A 19,081-nucleotide genomic window follows, 5' to 3' on the forward strand; every position below is an offset into this window, starting at 1 on the left:
GGAGGAGATGCGGGGGGAAGCCCCGACCTGGATGGGGTAAGTGCGGGGCTGGCGGGCGACAGGCGAGCGAGGCGGTGATCGATTACGTGAGTGAGGGCACCAAGTTTGTTTGCTGCCCTCTCCAAGATGGAGCAATAGCCGCCACTGGGTGTCAGTCACTGAGCACTGCACCTGTCATCCACTGTTCGCAGTTGAAATGCTTCAAAGCAAACCTTTAATAAATGCACATTTTTATTGTTGTCAGTGTGGGTGTATTTCATCAGCGACCCCTCCGGACCCGCACATGGTACATCCCTATGTTGAGTTTCAGGAAACTGAGGATTCTCACTGAGCTAAATCATGTCAACCCGGGGCGGGGCTTTCTGCCCAGGTGACGTCACTTTTACAGCCGTGACCCGGAAGGAGAACCCTCGTGTTGTTGGCTTCCGGACGCCGATTGGCAGTGTGAGGCCGAGGCCACGAATTATGCGGTGAGGAGACCCCAGCGGGTGAGTGACAGAGCTGAGTGCCCACACCGAACGCCTACCCACTGACGTCACCGCGGATCGCCGCTCGGCCCGTGGCGTCGTCTGTACTGAGCCCCTCACCCCGAGTAGTGAGGTGCGGGCGACTCACTGGCCGACTTCCCTCATGTGGGGGAAGGGGGACACACTGCACATTGGCCTCTGTGGGGCTCACTGGCTGTGTGTGAGGGCAAATACCTTCCCCTCCCAGAGTATTGGGAGAGCTGGGGGGCTGTGTGACTGCATGACACTCACATTGATGTTACACAACACTGGACTCCCTATGACTGGGGGGTGAGTCCAATCTGACCATCACTGCTGAGGGCATTACCAGTACCAACAATGGTGGGGAGCAGAGGGGTCATCCATAAGAACATACCAACAATGGTGGGGTGTGATTATCAATACAAAAGATGGCATGGAGTCAAGGGCTCATCTATATGAGCAATGACAAGGAGAGGTTATCAATACAAGGGCTGGAAGGGGAAGAGAGGTTATCAACACAAGCAATGGAGCGGAGGGGTTATCGATATGAGGAATGCTAGAGATCGGGGCCTGCAAACTTTCTAAATAAAGAGCCAGCTTAAGCCTAGTACACGGCCAAATGTCGGGTGACATGGGCTGGTTCAATAGAAACCGGCTGACATTCGGTCCGTGTGCTGTAGCCGGCTATTCGGCTGGCTTCTGTCGAAGGGACATGACTGAAAAAGGCTACCCGCTCCCAGTCAATGCCTGAGAGCACTGACTGGTGTGTTCTGGTGGGGGCATATCCTTGTCAGAACACAATAGCACAGCAGGGGAGATCGCTGTACTAACATCGGATAATTAGTACAGCTCTGCTGGGTTGAACGGTAAAAAAAACTAGTAGTGTGTACGGGGCTTTACTGCCCTTTAAACTGACTGTCTAGTGGGAGTAGAAAATGCCCAGGCCTCGGAGGGAGTAAACAATGCCATGTGCTTGGTGATCAGTGGGAGTAAAAACAAATACATCGTTGGTGATCGGTGGGAGGAATAGCGCCCCATCGTTGGTGATCGGTGGGAGGAATAGCGCCCCATCGTTGGTGATCGGTGGGAGGAATAGCGCCCCATCGTTGGTGATCAGTGGGAGGAATAGCGCCCTGGGATATAGAGGTGTGGTCAACTCACTGGCTGACTTTATCATGGGGAGGAGGGGGGCACACTGCAGATTGGCCTAGTTTGTACCCCATCTATGGTGTCAGTGGGTGGAATAGTGCCCCGTCTGTGGTGTCAGAGGGTGGAATAGTGCCCCAAGGATCACATAAAGGCAAGCAAAGGGCCACATCAGCCTGTGGGCCGCAGTTTGGATACCCCTGGTATAGAGGGGACGGGGTTATCAATATGGACCATCACCAGGCGTGGTTATCAATACGAGAAATGTACAAGGAAGAGGGGTTATCAACAATGGAGTAGAGGGGTTATTATAAGTGATAAGAAACAGAGGGGGTTGTCAATATGAGGGATGGCGTAGAGCTTGTGATTGATATGAACAATGACACAGAGCAGAGGGTTATTGGTGTTCACAATGGCACAGAGCACAGGGGGTTATCAACTTAAAAATCGGCATGGAGGTTAGAGGGTGTCAATATGAACGAGTGAACAGGTTCTTCAACACGAACAATGGCACAGAGCGGAGGGGTTATGGGGATGAACAGTGGCACAGAGCGGAGGGGTTATGGGGATGAACAGTGGCACAGAGCGGAGGGGTTATTGGTATGTGTGACGGACCATCTGGCACCCCACCTGGGTGCTTCCGCCAAGATACAGCTTCCTCCACTCTGGTACCAGGAACAAGGTATTATAGCTGAAAATTGCACCTGAGAACTAGATGACACTAGCTTAGGTGCAAGCTGGAACTGACTTTATTTTAAACTCAGAATATATACCCCACAAATTCAGGTAAGAGCTTGATCACATTATCCTAAAGAAGGCAAACTTTAAACAGTAATATCATCAGTACATCTAATGAACAGTAAACATAAACCGTAAGCCAATCAACAGCTAGCAATTAACGTCTAACAGTGATCTAATTAACAGTAAGCTAATTAACTAGTCACCTAGACAAGCGTGGGTGACTCAGGTCAGCGCTCACCCAGACAGTTCGACACCAGTATTCAAGAAGACCCAGGGCTGTCCAAATCTCATTAACCAGCTTTCTTTTCACATCCATCTTTTCACTGAGTTTCAAGTTGGTCAAGTGTGGGACCATCGTGGCTTCCTTGACTGTTAAATGTGGTAATATCTTGCATTATATAACAGGAAGTCTTCCTGAGTGCTTGTAGCTCCCTCAAATGCCAGGGCCCATAGTCAGGCAAGAGGCTACCCTGCACTCCCCTCCAAAAGCCCCTGTCTCGGTTGGGTCTGTCACATTTCTCCCCCCTCAAAATGAGACTAACTAGGTTCCAGACTGCCACCTGGTCTGGACATGCATTAGTCAGGCAGAGTGAACCCACATAGTTGGACCACATGATTTCTATTTTTGGCCGCAGGAAATATTTGTCGTCAGTAGGCGTAGGGAAGAGATTGTGGACCCTCTGGCTGCCAGTGCTTCAGCTGGGAGATCTTTACCATTCCAGAGGTTGGTCTGCTGTTGGGGAGAGGGGCCGACTGCCTTGAAGCTGTGAAGATGCACTAGGTGCTAGGCAGAGGCCAGTGACGCTCTGCTCTGTTGCCAGCGCTTCAGCTGGGAGTAGGAGCTTCACAACATTAGCCTGTCAGTGGGGAGAAGGGCCATCTGCCCTGGCTCCCTGAAGTTACTGAGTTGGTGCTGGGCAGAGGTTGGTAGCACTCTGCCCTGATGCCAGCGCTTCTGCTGTGGACCCCAAATCATCCGCTCCAGGTGTTAGTGAGGGAGGCCGGCTTCCTCTACTCCCAGGCTGTGGATCTGCTGCTGGGGAGGGAGGATGACCACCTCCTCTCCTGGACTGTGGATCTGCTGCTGGGGAGTGAGGGTGGCTTCCTCCTCCCCTGAGTCCTTAAACTGCTACTCCATCTACCATACTCTCATTCAGCAGCTGGGAAGACAGTCCTCTGTTACTGTCTCCCAGGTGCACGGATCCTTACTGGGGAGGGAAGACAGTTTCCTCCTCTCTGCCTGACTGTTGGGGAGGGATGCTGGCTTCCTATGCTCCCAGACTGAATCTGCTATTAGGGAGGGAGGATGACCACCTCCTCTCCTGGACTTTGGATCTGCTGTTGGGGAGAGAGGGTGATCACCACCTCCTGGACTGTGGATCTGCTGCTGGGGTGGAAGGATGACCACATTCTCTCCCTTGTCCTTGGCCTTCCACTGGGGAGGGGGAATGGCTTCCCCCCTTCTGTTTGGACTGCTGCTGAGTGAGGACGGCCTCCTCCCCTCCCTGCATATCTGACTGCCACTGGGGAGGAAGCACCTCCACATTTTCACCCTGGGTCTCCGGAACTGCTGTGGGTGTGGGGCAGACATCTTGGACCCTCTGTCCAGTTGCCAGCGCTTCAGCTATGAGTTTGAGCTTCTCTATATTGGCCTGTTGCTGGGGAGAAGGGCTGCCCACTTTGGCTCCCATGAGCTACGGAAGAGCTGTGGGTGCTGGGCCGCTTCCATAGGTGTGGGGAATAGCGCCACTGCAGTGGTTTCGCGAAGATGTGTCCTGGTGGTAGTTTGGAACTGCTCTGTAGGAAGGAAGCAGACCCCACTGCTGCCACAAAATGTGACGGACCGTCTGTCACCCCTCCCGGGTGCTTCCTTCACTCTGGAACAAGGTTTGTTTTTGTTTTTTGAAAGCCTATGGCGTGAATAACACACCCAAAAAACTTCACCCGGTGCCAAAAAAATGTGCGCACACATAGTGGTCACAAAAAAGTGCAATGGGTACACAGACGTACCAATTCCCTGATCCCCCAGGATGTTAGGCTCCAGCCGGGGACAAAGGTACTTTACAATGGTCTATCTGGCCGAAACCAGACAGACCCTGTTCTCTGGAGGGCCTGCCGAAATAGAACCCACCCAAGTACTAGGTGGGGCTCCCCCGAAGGGAGACCCCATGAGGGAGGGCGAACTAAGCCAGAAGGCCATGTCCACCCCTTCCCAAGACTTTCAGGGCTGGCCCGAGGACCCGCATCCTTACTCGCCACACAGTGAGACAACCATGTACAAACATAAATACAAAACGTGACAAACATAGGCATCAAAATAAATAAAATAAAGTGGGGAAGGGATAGTGAAGAGGAGAGTGAAAAAGGTGGCCATTGTGTAAAACAATGACCAGGCCCTCCGGCCAGGAATAAAAAATTCCTCTGGTCCCAGCCAAAAGGCCTGGCCCAAGAGGCAGGTGCTAAAAAAGCGCGTTCTATGGTGCAGTGACCGTGGTGCCTCAAATCAAAGTGACTGCCACTCACAGTGATTATTTGGCACCCCTGGACTGCCACTCCAGGGGCACATACTCCATAGGCTTTCAAGACCAACCCTGGCCCACGGCCCTCTGTTCACTCTGGAACAAGGTATTATAGCTAAACATTGCACCCAAGAACGAGACACTAGCTTAGGTGCAAATTGGAACTGCTTTTATTGTAAACTCGCACAGAATTTATACCACACAAAATCAGATGAGCGCTTGATCACATTATCCTAAACAAGGCAAAACATTAATCGGCAATCTAAGCTACAGTACATCTAATGAATAGCTAACAGCTAACCTAAACAGTAAGCTAATCAACAGCTAACAAGTCTAGGTGACTCAGGTCAGCGCCCAACCAGACAGTTCGGCACCAGTATTCAAGAAGTGTCCAAATTTCATTAACCAGCTTTGTTTCACATCTCTGTTTTCACTGAGTTTCAACTTGGCATAGACCATCATGGCTTCCTTGACTGTTAAATGTGGTAATAACATGTCATCTTAATTATATAACAGAACATCTTCCTGAATGCTTGTAGCTGCCTCAAATGCCAGAGCCCATAGTCAGTAGGTAGTCCCCTCCGAAAGCCCCTGTCCTGGTTAGGTCTGTCACAGTATGAATGATGGTGCAGGGGGAATGAAAAATGGCATGGGATTGAGAGCAGAGGGCATATGGGGATGAACGATGGCACGGAGGGCATATGGGGATGAATGATGGAACAGAGCAGAGGGCATATAGGGATGAATGATGGCACGGAGCTGGGGGTTAAGAGAAGTAAGGGGGGGGCAGGGTTTCTAGATTCATACTTACCTAGGTGGATGCCGCATTGGTCTGATGCTGCCTCTGCACTTAAAACCGAGCCTCACACACCGATTATCGCTCGGTTCTCTCGGCTCCCTGAGAGGAGAGCTGCTGACTGTCAGTCAGCAGCTCTCCTGCTCTGCTCCTCCATGCTTATTGGAGCACTGAGCTGTGGAGGGGCGGGGAGCGGCAATCTCAGTGGCTCCCTAAGAGGCTTAGACTACCATCAGTCCAGGCAGCTGGTGGCTCCAGACTTCCTAAGTCTGGATGCTACGCTGCCTCGACTGATTGCAGTGACGTCAGCGGAGAGCAGACTTCAGACTGTTCTCCGCTGAAAACGGGTCACAGGAGTGCAAGTCGAATTGCACTGCTGTGACCCATAGGAGTAGCCCAGCCTAAAAAGCTCAGACTGGCTTCTCCTTTAATGATGTAAATAGAAAAAGATCTCCACCTTCTCTTGAGCCCCCGAAATGTGTTGTCTGCCCCGTTTCCTCATATGATGAACTAATAAAGGTTCTTTAGACTCGTTCACCATTGGTCACAGATGGGGATAAAGGGCCAATCACAGCGGCTTTTTACCACTTGATCAGCTGTGTCCAATGACAGCTGATCACAATGTAAACACAAGCCGGTTATAGGTATCCCTATTAGAGAGCTGATAACTGGCTTGTGTGAAAGGGACAGCACGGAAAATAAGTTCCCTGATTATCAGTGACACCCGTCAGTGCTGCCTCAGTGCACATTAGTGAAGGAGACAAATGACCGGTTTGCCAAATTTTCAAACTGAAATTTTTTTTTTTTTTTCATTTTGGTCTTTTTTTGTTTAGCAAAAATAAACCCAGTGGTGATAAAATACCACCAAAACAAAGCTGTATTTGTGTGAAAAAAAATGATAAAACATATTTTTTATATGGGTACAGTGTAGCATGACCGTGCAAATGTCATTCAAAATGTGACAGCGCTGAAAGCTGAAAATTGGCCTGGGCAGGAACGGGGTAAAGTGCACAGTAGGCAAGTGGTTAAAAGAGCAGTGTTACCAGAGCTAGTGTGCTGTAAGGATTTGATTGGCTTTCTATAAATGTTGAGTCGTTGACACCCTAAGTTCCAGCTTCTCTTTTGACATTCCTTTTATTTATGTCTGTGACCCCATTGGCGCAATCTTCCTTCAGTTATGTTATCACCAGGATATACATGTGAACTAAGCAGGACAGAGATCTGATCAAGTAGGACATTGAACAGGGGAGTTATAGGTACAAGATTGTACGGAATGGAGGGGGGTTATTAGTGCGAACAATGGCTCAGAGCGCAGGGGTTATCGGTATGAACGAAGGCAAGGGGGAGTGCAGGGGTTATCGGTATGAACAAAGGCAAGGGGGAGCGCAGGGGTTATCAGTATGAAGGAAGGCACGGGGGGAGCGCACAGGTTATCGGTATGAAGGAAGGCACGGGGGGAACGCAGGGGTTATCGGTATGAAGGAAGGCACGGGGGGAACGCAGGGGTTATCGGTATGAAGGAAGGCACGGGGGGAACGCAGGGGTTATCGGTATGAAGGAAGGCACGGGGGGAGCGCAGGGGTTATCGGTATGAAGGAAGGCACGGGGGGAGCGCAGGGGTTATCGGTATGAAGGAAGGCACGGGGGGGAGTGCAGGGGTTATCAGTATGAAGGAAGGCACGGGGGGGAGTGCAGGGGTTATCGGTATGAAGGAAGGCACGGGGGAGCGCAGGGGTTATCGGTATGAAGGAAGGCACGGGGGGGAGTGCAGGGGTTATCGGTATGAAGGAAGGCACGGGGGGGGAGTGCAGGGGTTATCGGTATGAAGGAAGGCACGGGGGGGAGTGCAGGGGTTATCGGTATGAAGGAAGGCACGGGGGGGAGTGCAGGGGTTATCGGTATGAAGGAAGGCACGGGGGGGGGGGGTGCAGGGGTTATCGGTATGAAGGAAGGCACGGGGGGGAGTGCAGGGGTTATCGGTATGAAGGAAGGCACGGGGGGGAGTGCAGGGGTTATCGGTATGAAGGAAGGCACGGGGGAGCGCAGGGGTTATCGGTATGAACTAAGGCACGGAGAAGCGTAGGGGTTATCATTTTCTTCTCACAGGGACCCGGGCAGCAGTGGGTGGCTCCTGCTACTGTAAGTCAAATCCTGTGAGCAGAGGCGGGGCCAAGCCACACTGTCTGTATTAATGGAGCCAGGATTAAGCTCACAGGTGTGCCACAATAGGAAGCAGCTTCCTATGGTCGCTCACTTAGACCCCATACACACTATGAGATTTTCTGCAGATTTTTGTCTTCAGATTTACCAAAACTATGTAGTGCAAGGGCCTGCCTGATTGCATACAAATTGAAACTCTTAAGGTTTGAGCTCATATTATTTGGTAAATCTGCAGAAAATCTAATAGTGTGTATGGGGACTTAGAAGAGCAGGATCGGGGCTGCTCTGTAAAACCATTACACAGAGCAGGTAAGTATAACATGTTTGTTATTTTAAGAGCATTTACAACCACTTTAAGGCTCGTTGTGTGTCATGTTCGACCCTGACTTGGCTGGCATGTATTAATCTCAGCCTTGGCTTGTGTCCTGGCGGAACTTCCTGCTTTCATATAAACATTTACACAGTGTCACTTCTTCAGAGATTTAACTAGCTAAATTCATCGGTTTAATTTTTGTTTTATTTTCAAGATTAGAGTAAGGAATGCTAAAACTTTTTATATGTGCTATCTGTAACCTGCTGACTTATGTCCCAGTAACTCTTGTCTTTAGGACAAATAGGGTACTTTTCCTTGAGGGGACACAGACAGACGGAAAGAAAAAAAAAAAACTGACAGAAGTTCAAACCCTTCCACAATATTAAAGTAATACTAAAGTCTCGTTTTGTTATTTTTAGGCAGAAAAAAACATGTCATACTTCACTGCACATAGCAGGTGTTTTGCACAGAGCAGCCCAGATCCTCCTCTTCTCGGTCCCTCTTCGGTTCTCCTGGCCCCTCAACACTGACAAGTGCCTCCACAGCAAGCAGCTTGCTATGAGGGCAATCAAACTGAGCCGCAGCCCCGTGTGTCCTTTCAGACATGGAGCCTGCCAAAGCCCCCCCCATTTTCTCCCTGACTTTGATTTACAGCAGCGGGACCCAATGGCGCTCTGCTGCCGTCTCAGCCAATAAGGGGGAGAGTCCCAGGCAGCTGAGTCCTTTAACGTCGCTGGATAGAGATGGGGCTCAAGTAAGTATGAGGGGGGCTACTACACACAGAAGGTAATTTTTTTTTTTTTTTTAGCTTAAGCACTTGCAGACCACTGGCCGCAGATTTACGGTGACAAGGTGATTCGGCTGCGCAAATCGCCGTAGCGGTACGGCGATTCATGCGCTACCTTTCGCGCTCCGATTTAACCCCTTGATCGCCCCTGATGTTAACCCCTTCCCTGCCAGTGTCATTAGTACAATGTCAGTGCATATTTTTAGCACTGATCATTGTAATAATGTTACTTGTTCCCCAAAAATTGTCAAAAATGTCAGGTGTCCGATCTGTCTGCCACAATGTCACAGTCCTGCTAAAAATCACTGGTCGCCACCGTTACTGGTAAAAAAAATTAAAATGCCATAAATCTACCCCCTTTTTTTTGTAGACGCAATAACTTTTGCGCAAACCAATCAATGTATGCTCATTGGGATTTTTTTTCCCAAAAATATGTAGAATAATACATATTGGCATAAACTGATGAATAAACAAAATTAATAACTGCAGAGGTGATCAAATACCACCAAAAGAAAGCGCTATTTGTGGGAAAAAAAGGACGTCAATTTTATTTGGGTACAAGGTCACACGACCGTGCAATTGTCAGTTAAAGTAACGCAGTGCTGTATCACAAAAAAAAAAACTACCTGGTCAGTAAGGGGTTAAATCCTTCTGAGGCTGAAGTGGTTAATGTATAGAATGCATTAAGATAAAAAAAAAAAACCTTCTGCCTTTACAACTACTTTAAAGCTACAAAGGTCACCTGTCCGATTCCTGGGCCAATAGCTGAGTCAAACTCAACTTTACAGGTAAAATTAAACTTTCAAGATAACTTCAGCTGCCTATTTGGACCTACTGTTTGATATATGTTTTTTTCCCAAGTCATCCTCCAGGATGGTCAGATGAGAGGCTCCACCTCCTACAGGAAACACAAGCACAGAGAGATTTAAAAAGGCCGCCCCTGGGGCTGCCCCTCAGTTTTTGTGTTTCCTGCGTTCTGAAAAACCGCATCCCTGCATTCAGCAGACCTAGGTTGGACTGCTGCAGGAGATTTTGGGAGGAGAGGCTACAAAGAGGAGACTGCAGGTCCTTTCATAGTCTCACATTTTTTTCCCAAGATATTTTTTTTTTTCTTACTTCCTGTTAAACCATTATCAGCCAAACAGGAAGGCAGAGAATTTTACTAACGGAGCTCTGTATAGCAATAAAAACTGACAGGGGTTCTAACCTCATGGTTGTCCATACACTTAAACCAGAAAAGAAGGGACAAAAAGGTTAAAGTAGTTTTTAGTTGTAAATGGGTGAACATGTGTCACTTTTTTCTGGTTGTCTTCTCTCCCATCAAGATGATTTCCCTTCACTTTCTATGCTGTATACACAAGAAGTAAAACAAAATCTCTCAAACGCAAAGGAAATGCCCTCTGAAAACCTGGTCGCACCTTACTAATGCATGGCGTAAAAGGCTAACTCCAACCTTGAGAAAAAATTGGACTTTTAACTTTAAAGCCTTTAATGTGCGTTAAGGCAGGATATCATTTTAGTGGGCTGTCAACGCACCACAATGGACCAAGAAATCCGACATGTACAAGTTTTTGTAATGCAGCTTACCTCAGCACATAGTTATGTGTTACTGTGCCCTGCAGCACGTGTGCGTTTTCTTAGTGTGTTGAGGTATCCGTGAAAGTGAACTGCACTACAGTTCATTCACTCATGTATGGTACATTGTATAGGAATGAATGGGCCCTTAGACATTTGTTTCTGTTTCAACTGCTGACAAAGCTAAAAAGGGGCTTTAGAAACATTTTAAATTGGTTATACAGCTTTATTTAAAAAAAAAAAAAAAAAAAAAAAAAAACATTCCTATACTTACCTGCTCTGTGCAATGGTTTTTCAGAGTAGCCCCAATCCTCCCCTTCTGGGGTCCCCCGCTGGTGCTCCTGGCTCCTCCTCTTCATCGGGTACCCCCTCGGAAAGCCACTTTTCACATCACACAGGAACAGAATTGAGGCTGGCAATCACAGCTTGTGCCCTTCTTGTCACTTTTTTTTTTTCGTGCAGCCAAGAAAACTTGTTAGAAGTGACCTCTACAGATAACAGAGGCAGCAGACAGAAATGACACTTGGTTCTCTGGATAGAGACAAATACACACTATAGAGGGATATGCGTTGTTTATAGTTCACGTCATAGATTTACAACCACTTGAGGAAGAAAACCTCTCTTGTAGAGATTTCCTGTTATATTTCTGCGGTGGGAAGTGAAATCTCCCCAAAGGAACACGGTAGGCAAAAAATAAACACTTCCTTACTCTATCCAAAACACATAAAGAAAAAGTTGCGTTATCTGTGACTGTATTTTGGGCCACTAAAGTCTACTTGGTTGCCCATCGCAGTTCTATAGAATCTCACAACAGCTGACCCCCTGCGGAGTGGCCTGTATGTGACTCGTGTGTCTCTCTTTAGACTGCAGTGTCTTTTGTAGCCTTCTACCTCCTGTCCCTTGAGATTCAGTTACATGATATTATTGTCAGCTGCAGAGCTGGCAGGATAAAGGCTCAGTGAGTGACAGGTGTGGAGAATTGTGGAAAGCCTGTAAAGCGGTTTCTAATGAATAAAAGGCACATCTTTAATTGGAACCTGCAGCCTCCACATCTAGGGACTGGTAAGCTACAACCTGTAACTTGTTTGGTTTTGGATATGTTGTAAAGTGGAACTTTAGCTTAGAAAAAGACATTTATTGCAGAAGAGACTGTAGATCTTACCTGACCTGCCAGCAAGTTTCTCGGTTGTACTCTGAGCTGCACATGCATATTTTAACAAGGTAGTATACCTTTAGATCATGGACAGTGGAAAAGAGTCCTCTTACATTGGTGTTCTGTGTAGAGGTGCCCCCCTTACAGAGGTGATCCATTGAGATCAATCTGCCACTGCATAAAGTTATGGCACTATAGATATGGAATGGCAGAGGCAGGCATTTATTAGCATCCTATGGCTTATTTAGACATTTGCGGTTGGGAGGTGTTAACGTGTGGTTGAGCCATGTTTTTAACATTCCCCCCTCCAAGCTGTAAGGACAGCAGGCAGGGTTGTTCACATGTCACAGTTGCCTGTGGCAAAAGCTATCACAACTCCCTGTTTGGCAGACAGTAAGCCCAAAGAAAATGACCTATTCAAGAAAAAGCGAAGTTTCAAAAACTCCCCGAAAAAGCTGGTGCCTCAATTATGGGGTTAAAACACGTGGTGAGGAGTCACTACCTGTCAAACACCTCTAAAAAGTGATCTGAATGCAGATCACTTTTCAGAGGTGTGACCGTTTAGACGTAAGTCTTCATGCACATGGCCACATATGGCCTTGTAGTGTACAATACGACCTCCCTGAACACAGACAGGTGCATATGGCCTTGTATGCATGTAGCCCCTCAGATTTGTGTATATAGATACCTGCTGATTGATGGGGGCTGTATGTGCCTCCTGTCACTCCCAGCAGACAAAATGTTGCCATTTTGTATGCTATTCGGCCATTTGAGGTCTTGTGCGTGCAGTTTTGGGGCCTCGTTCTCACTGCTAAACCTTTTATATATATATATATATATATGCATTTAGAGTAGATTTCTAGCATATGATTTTTCAATGGCGCCTGTGTTGAGATGCAGTCTGTTTAGCTGTGATCAAAGGAAGTAGAATTTTGTACTTCCAGGATCCAGTTGGACCCTCTAGATGTGGTAAAACGCATGAGAACGTGACTAAGCATGGATAAACCTGTTCTAAGGCAGGAGCAGCTAAACATAGGAGATAGTTATGTGGGAGGTCTAAGGGCTCGTTCAAACCACATGCAGTCCAGTGTGTGTGTTTCTTTTCTGCATCAAAAACACACGGACAGTAGGTACCTCCTGGGTGTGCAGCTACATGTGAAGAGCGCCTGGCTGCTGCCATCCTGTCATGACTTTGTGCAGGCTGAGCAGTCGCCACTACGGCCCCTTTCACACTGGGGCGCTTTGCAGGTGCTACAGCTCTAAAAATAGCGCCTGCAAAGTGCCCTGAAACAGTCGCTGCTGTGTCTCCAATGTGAAAGCCCCGAAGGATTTCACACTGGAGCAGTGCGCTGGCAAGGACGGGAAAAAAAGTCCTGCTAGCAGCATCTTTGGAGCGGTGAAGAAGCGGTGTATACACTGCTCCTGCCCATTGAAATCAATGGGGCAGTGCGGCTATACTGCTGGCATAGTAACTCCGAAGTAACTCCGGGAGACATGTCGCCGGCCAAAGCGGTGTGCCGGGACCACTGCAGGGGCTTCGATCTAAGGTAAGTATATCATAATGGGCTAGTATGCTATTCATACTAGCTCATTATGCCTTTGTCTTGCAGAGCTTTTTTTTTTTTTTTTTTTTGTTTTATTTCTCCCCATGGGTTTACGATCTCTTAAGTGTTCAATTTGTCTGCCGCAACGTTGCAACGCTGATCGCCATTACTAGTGAAAAACTAAAAAAAAATTCCATAAAAATATCCCATCGTTTGTAGATGCTATAACTTTTGCGCAAACCAATCAATCAAAAAATTTTGTTTTACCAAAAATATGTAGCTTAATACATATTGGCCTAAGTTGAAGAAATTAGATTTTTTTCCAGTTATTTTTATTGGATATGTTTTACAGCAGAAAGTAAAAAATGTTTTTTCTTTCAAAATTGTCGGTTCCTTTTTTTTTTTTTTTTTTTATAACGTAAAAAACGCTGAGGTGATCAATTACCACCAAAAGAAAGCTCTATTTATGAGGGAAAAAAAAGGACATCAATTTCATTGGAACAGTGTCGCACGACCGGGCAATTGTCAGTTAAAGTAACGCAGTGCCGTATCCCAAAAAATGGCCTGGTCATTAAGGGGGTAAAACCTTTCGGGGCTGAAGTGGTTAAAGCAGGAAGGCCTAAACATAGGGAAATTATACCTGGGAGGTATAGTTTATAGTTCCCAGAGAACTTCTGCATTTACAAAAAGCTAAATGCAGGAGTGCCAGTGTGATTGTGGCCTTTGGAGCCATACGTGCAGAAAACCTGTGGATTCCTATTGGTTCTCCTTATATGACCGGGTGAGTGCTCCAGTTTCTGTTCTATTTATTTTCATGAGCAGAAGGTTGCCTTTGGTTTTTTTTTTTTTAAAGTTGTAGTTTAATTTGTTGAGCATTTGGCACCACCTTGTGTTCCTTGTGGACTTTGAACACATTTTCCTAGTTTAGTATCTGGTTTCGAGCAGTAATTCCAGGGGTCATAAGGAAGCCCGTAAACAGTACATGGCCTGTTTGAAATGACTTATTTAGCAGGTGTTGTCATGCGTTAATCTAGAGGTTTGGGATTGACACATTACCATATACATCACATGCATGCTGGTTGTATCCGGGGTGGAATAACATTTACCAAACTAACAAAAAACAAAACAATGGGATGTATATGTTTTTGTGTTGTAGCTGCTGATTAATTCCAGGCTAGGGACCTTCCTGGAAGAATATAGCCTAAGGTTGGCCATACACAGTTTGAATCTCGGCCGCTTCAGCAGAAACTGGACGAAATTCGAACTGGTAATGGGCAGGCTAAATGTATACAACCAGCCTGTTGGATTCTCTTGCGATTTTTCGCTTGCAGCTGCTATAGCCACTAGCGATAATCACTGTGTTCTCCCGGCGGGGATGGCTCCCCCTCCAGGAAAAGACAGTGGCCCGGCAGGAGGGATTCCCGGATTAACACGGTCTGCGTTGATTGGGGAATCAAGCGAATTTGGTTACCCTTGGTTGCAGGAAAGAAATTTGCTTCGTATATGGCCAGCCTAAGTTTACTCAAAAAAAAAAAAAAAAAAAATCAACACAGGAGCCATTATTTAGTCTAGCGCACCAAACCCAAATCAAAAGATTCAGGGGTGGGGTAATCAGAGGAGCGAACATTTCAACTAAGCCAGTAGCACAAGGGGCACTTCTTATTGACTGTAAGGCCCCTTCCCCACAGGGCGGGCTCCATTTTTAAGTTCGCCTGCTCACCCGGGAATCTGTCCACTGATCCCTGCTGAGTAGGCGGATGGCTGACCTGTGTCCACTCCGCTTATGCAGACAGACACAGCCTGCTCACCTCCTATGGGCGGTTAGATGTAAATGGACCGCCTGTCCGTTTACACCCAACTGCTATCCTATCCGCCAGACAAATGCAAACTAATCCCCATTTGTCTTTTTTTTTTTTTTTTTTTTAACAGATCAGATGTCAATGGACATATGTCCTTTGACATCTACTTCTCCGTAGAGAATACTGAAGAGTCCGATCAGATCCGCCTGAAAAACTGACAGGCGGACCTAAACGGTCCACCTGTGTCAAAGGGCCCGAAGTAGCATCCCTTGTACTGAGATAGATATATTTTTTATGTTTTTTTGTAAACATTTTTTTTTGAATAAACTAATGCTAGGCATACACTAGCCAAAAAAATCGTTCGAAAACCTGTCATCTGGACCGTTCATTTATTTTTAGTCCAGTTAAGCCAAAAAAATCAAAGGAACAGGTTGAAAAGTTCTAACGAATGATAAATTGAAAGGTTAATGTGTTTCTTGTCCGAACTGTTTGCACTAGGCATATGTGACAAAACAAACGAAAAACAGATTAATTTATGTCCACTGAACAATTTATTGATCAAAATTCTGTCATTACATGATCGGCAAAATCGCCACGATTGGCAAAAAAACGTTTGCTCTCACGACTGAGTGTTTATTAATTGAAAATGAGTTGGAACGATTTTTCGTATAGTGTATGGCCAGCATTAGGCTTTAAAGTTGAACTAAACCCTCCTATCCTTTACATCCTCAGATTGTGCCATCTTCACCTCTATTTACAGTATCTCACAACAAAAGTGAGTACACCCCTAAGTGAAAATGTCCAATTAGCCATTTTCCCTCCCTGGTGTCATGTGTCTCGTTAGTGTTACAAGGTCTCAAGTGTGAATGGGGAGCAGGTGTGTTAAAACTGGTGTTATCACTCCTCCTGGTCACTGGAAGTTCAACATGGCACCTCGTGGCAAAGAACTCCCTAAGGATCTGAAAAAAACAATTGTTGCTCTACATGAAGATGGCCTAGGCCAGTGATGGCGAAGCTTGGCACCCCAGATGTTTTGGAGCTACATTTCCCATGATTCTCATGCACTCTGCAGTGTAGTTGAGCATTATGGGAAATGTAGTTCCAAAACATCTGGAGTGCCATGGTTCGCCATCACTGACCTAGGCTATAAGAAGATTGCCAAGACCCTGAAACTGAGCTGCAGCATGGTGACCAAGACCATACAGCAGTTTAACAGGATAGGTTCCACTCAGGACAGGCCTCGCCATGGTCGACCAAAGAAGTTGAGTTCACATGCTCAGCGTCATATCCAGAGGTTGTCTTTGGGAAATAGACGTAAGAGTGCTGCCAGAATTGCTGCAGAGGTTGAAGGGGTGGTGGTGGTGGTGGTGGTGGTGGTGGGGGGGGGGGGGTCAGCCTGTCCGTGCTCAGACCATACGCCGCACACTGCATCAAATTGGTCTGCATGGTTGTCATCGCAGAAGGAAGCCTCTTCTAAAGATGATGCTCAAGAAAGCCCGCAAACAGTTTTCTGAAGACAAGCAGACTAAGGACATGGATTACTGGAACCATGTCGTGTGGTCTGATGAGACCAAGGTAAACTTATTTGGTTCAGATGAGGTCAAGCGTGTGTGGTGGCAACCAGATGAGGAGTACAAAGACAAGTGTGTGTTGCCTCAAGCATGGTGGTGGGAGTGTCATGGTCTGGGGCTGCATGAGTGCTGTTGGCACTGGGGAGCTACAGTTCATTGAGGGGCCATGAATGCCAACATGTACTGTGACATACTGAAGCAGAGCATGATCCTCTCTCTTCGGAGACTTGGCCACAGGGCAGTATTACAACATAACAACCCCAAACACGCCTCCGAGACTACCACTGCCTAAAGAAGCTGAGGGTAAAGGTGATGGACTGGCCAAGCATGTCTCCAGACCTAAACCCTATTGAGCATCTGTGGGGCATCCTCAAATGGAAGGTGGAGGAGCACAAGGTCTCTAACATCCACCAGCTCCGTGATGTCGTCGTGGAAGAGAACTCCAGTGGCAACCTGTGAAGCTCTGGTGAACTCCATGCCCAAGAGGGTTAAGGCAGTGCTGGAAAAAAATGGTGGCCAAACAAAATATTGACACTTTGGGCTGAATTTGGACATTTTCACTTAGGGGTGTACTCACTTTTGTTGCCAGCGGTTTAGACATTAATGGCTGTGTGTGGAGTTATTTTGAGGGGACCGCAAATTTACACTGTTATACAAGCTGTACACTCACTACTTTACAATGTAGCAAAGTGTCATTTCTTCAGTGTTGTCACATGAAAAGATAAAATATTTACAAAAATGTGAGGGGTGTACTCCCTTTTGTAAGATGTAGATCTACATGACACCAGCCATTCAGGGAAAGTTTGGGTGAGAGCTGTCATAAACACACATTCAACTGTGAGGAATGTCTTGGTTTGACTGTTTTTGGGAGAGTTTAATCGGTGGGTTTAGTTCCACGTTAACAGTTCCCACCCTAGGTCATATCCTGTTTATATTGTGCTGACTTGTTCTTTGCCTGAGATGTGGAGTGGATGGATCTGCAACCCTCCTGCTTTACTTTGCATTCTTCTGCTGTCCAACTAATGTAGAAAAATAATACATGCTATTGGGGCTTTCTTTTGTCCTCTCTTTGGGGTACTGAAATATTGGTACCCCAATAAACTAGTGTTTATCAGTCTGTAGCGCTGCTAGGCTACAGACTAAAAGTCTTATTCTTCCAAGAAGGAGCAAACGACACTTGGGTATGACATAGTTAACGCGTTTCACACAAAGTGCTTAATCGTAACCGGTTATGATTAAGCATTCTTTGTGTGTGAAAAGCATGTGCGCCCACTCTTCATTTCTCTCTAGTTTTATGTGGTGGCGAGCTGGAGTCAGCACCTGTATTATCCCTGTGAACATCTACACCTGAATGGTTTTCTGCTCTTCATTGAATTGGTGAGATACTCCCAGAGGGTAATCACATCTGTTTTGGCTGGAGTTGGGCATTACATATCTTCATTAGACCCTATGCTTGCTGAGCTTTAAGCCCCAGTGCATGGGGGTTTCGCCAAGGGCACAGGTGCACCATCTAGCCCTGCTTTCGACAGCCTATCAAACTCAGTCTGGCAGCTGCTGCGGTTGGATGGGGCTGGGTGGCACACCTAGCGGTAGGTCAGTATGCACTCAGGGTTGAATGCCTGAAATGCATGTAGTCTGCTTTCTGGGCATTCGTTCCTGGACAGATAAGTCCCACTGAGTGCACCACTCAGTCCTGTTCAGCTGTAACAGTTGTCAGACTCTGAGTTTGACAGGCTGTCAGCAGTGGGGTTGGTTGGTGCACCGGCGCCCATGGCTAAACCCCTTTGTGTAGGCGCTTGCTGTGATAGACCGATCACTGCTGCTCTCTTGTGCAGGGTGGCTCTTGGATCTGCCACAGCGTAAGGAGAAAAAAAAGCCGATCACCGGCTTATGTGCAAAGGACATCGGTCCTAAAGAGGAAGGAGGCACATCTGCCTCATCTGTGCCTGCCAGTGCCACCTATCAATGCCCATCAGTGGTGCCCATCACTGCCTCCCATCAGTGGTGCCCACCAGTGCAGCCTCATCAGCGTACATCGATGAAGGAGAAAAATTACCTGTTTGCAAAATTTTATAACAAAATATAAAAAATATAACTTTAAAAAAAAAAAAAAAAATTGGTCTTTTTTTTTTTTTTTTTTACCACTTGCCGACTGCCGCATGTACATATACATCCTAAGTTTGGCGGCGGATATCATCATTATGGCAGCAGCTAGCGATCGCGTCTGTTGCCTAGCTGTGCATGGAGACGAGTGAGGGGAAGATGGCGCCCACTCATCTCCATGACACTGCAGGGCGGAAGCGACGTCAAAACGTCACTTCCGCTCATACGTCTTAAAGGCACATTTTTTCAATGTCATTTTTTTAAATTACTTTTTTTTTCATTTTAGTGTAAATATGAGATCTGAGGTCTTTTTGACCCCAGATCTCATATTTAAGAGGACCTTCCTTGTAATAGGAATAAAAGTGACACAATTTTTTTTTTTTTTT

At 46.8% G+C, this 19,081-nt stretch overlaps 1 protein-coding gene across 3 annotated transcripts in view; it reads left to right on the forward strand.

Annotated features, from left to right (window-relative positions):
- The first annotated feature begins 354 nt into the window (after positions 1-354).
- The window catches only part of PHRF1 (PHD and ring finger domains 1), a 111,218-nt gene continuing 92,491 nt past the window's right edge, over positions 355-19,081 (forward strand). For 2 of the 3 annotated variants that reach the window (XM_073604911.1, XM_073604913.1), the window contains exon 1: positions 355-488. The gene's annotated coding sequence lies outside the window, so the exon portion shown is untranslated. The remainder of the gene's footprint in view (positions 489-19,081) is intronic. The other variant, XM_073604912.1, reaches the window with a different exon arrangement.

The sequence above is a fragment of the Aquarana catesbeiana genome, linkage group LG11, assembly GCF_042186555.1.
Source record: "Aquarana catesbeiana isolate 2022-GZ linkage group LG11, ASM4218655v1, whole genome shotgun sequence".
In the NCBI taxonomy this organism is placed as follows: domain Eukaryota; kingdom Metazoa; phylum Chordata; class Amphibia; order Anura; family Ranidae; genus Aquarana; species Aquarana catesbeiana.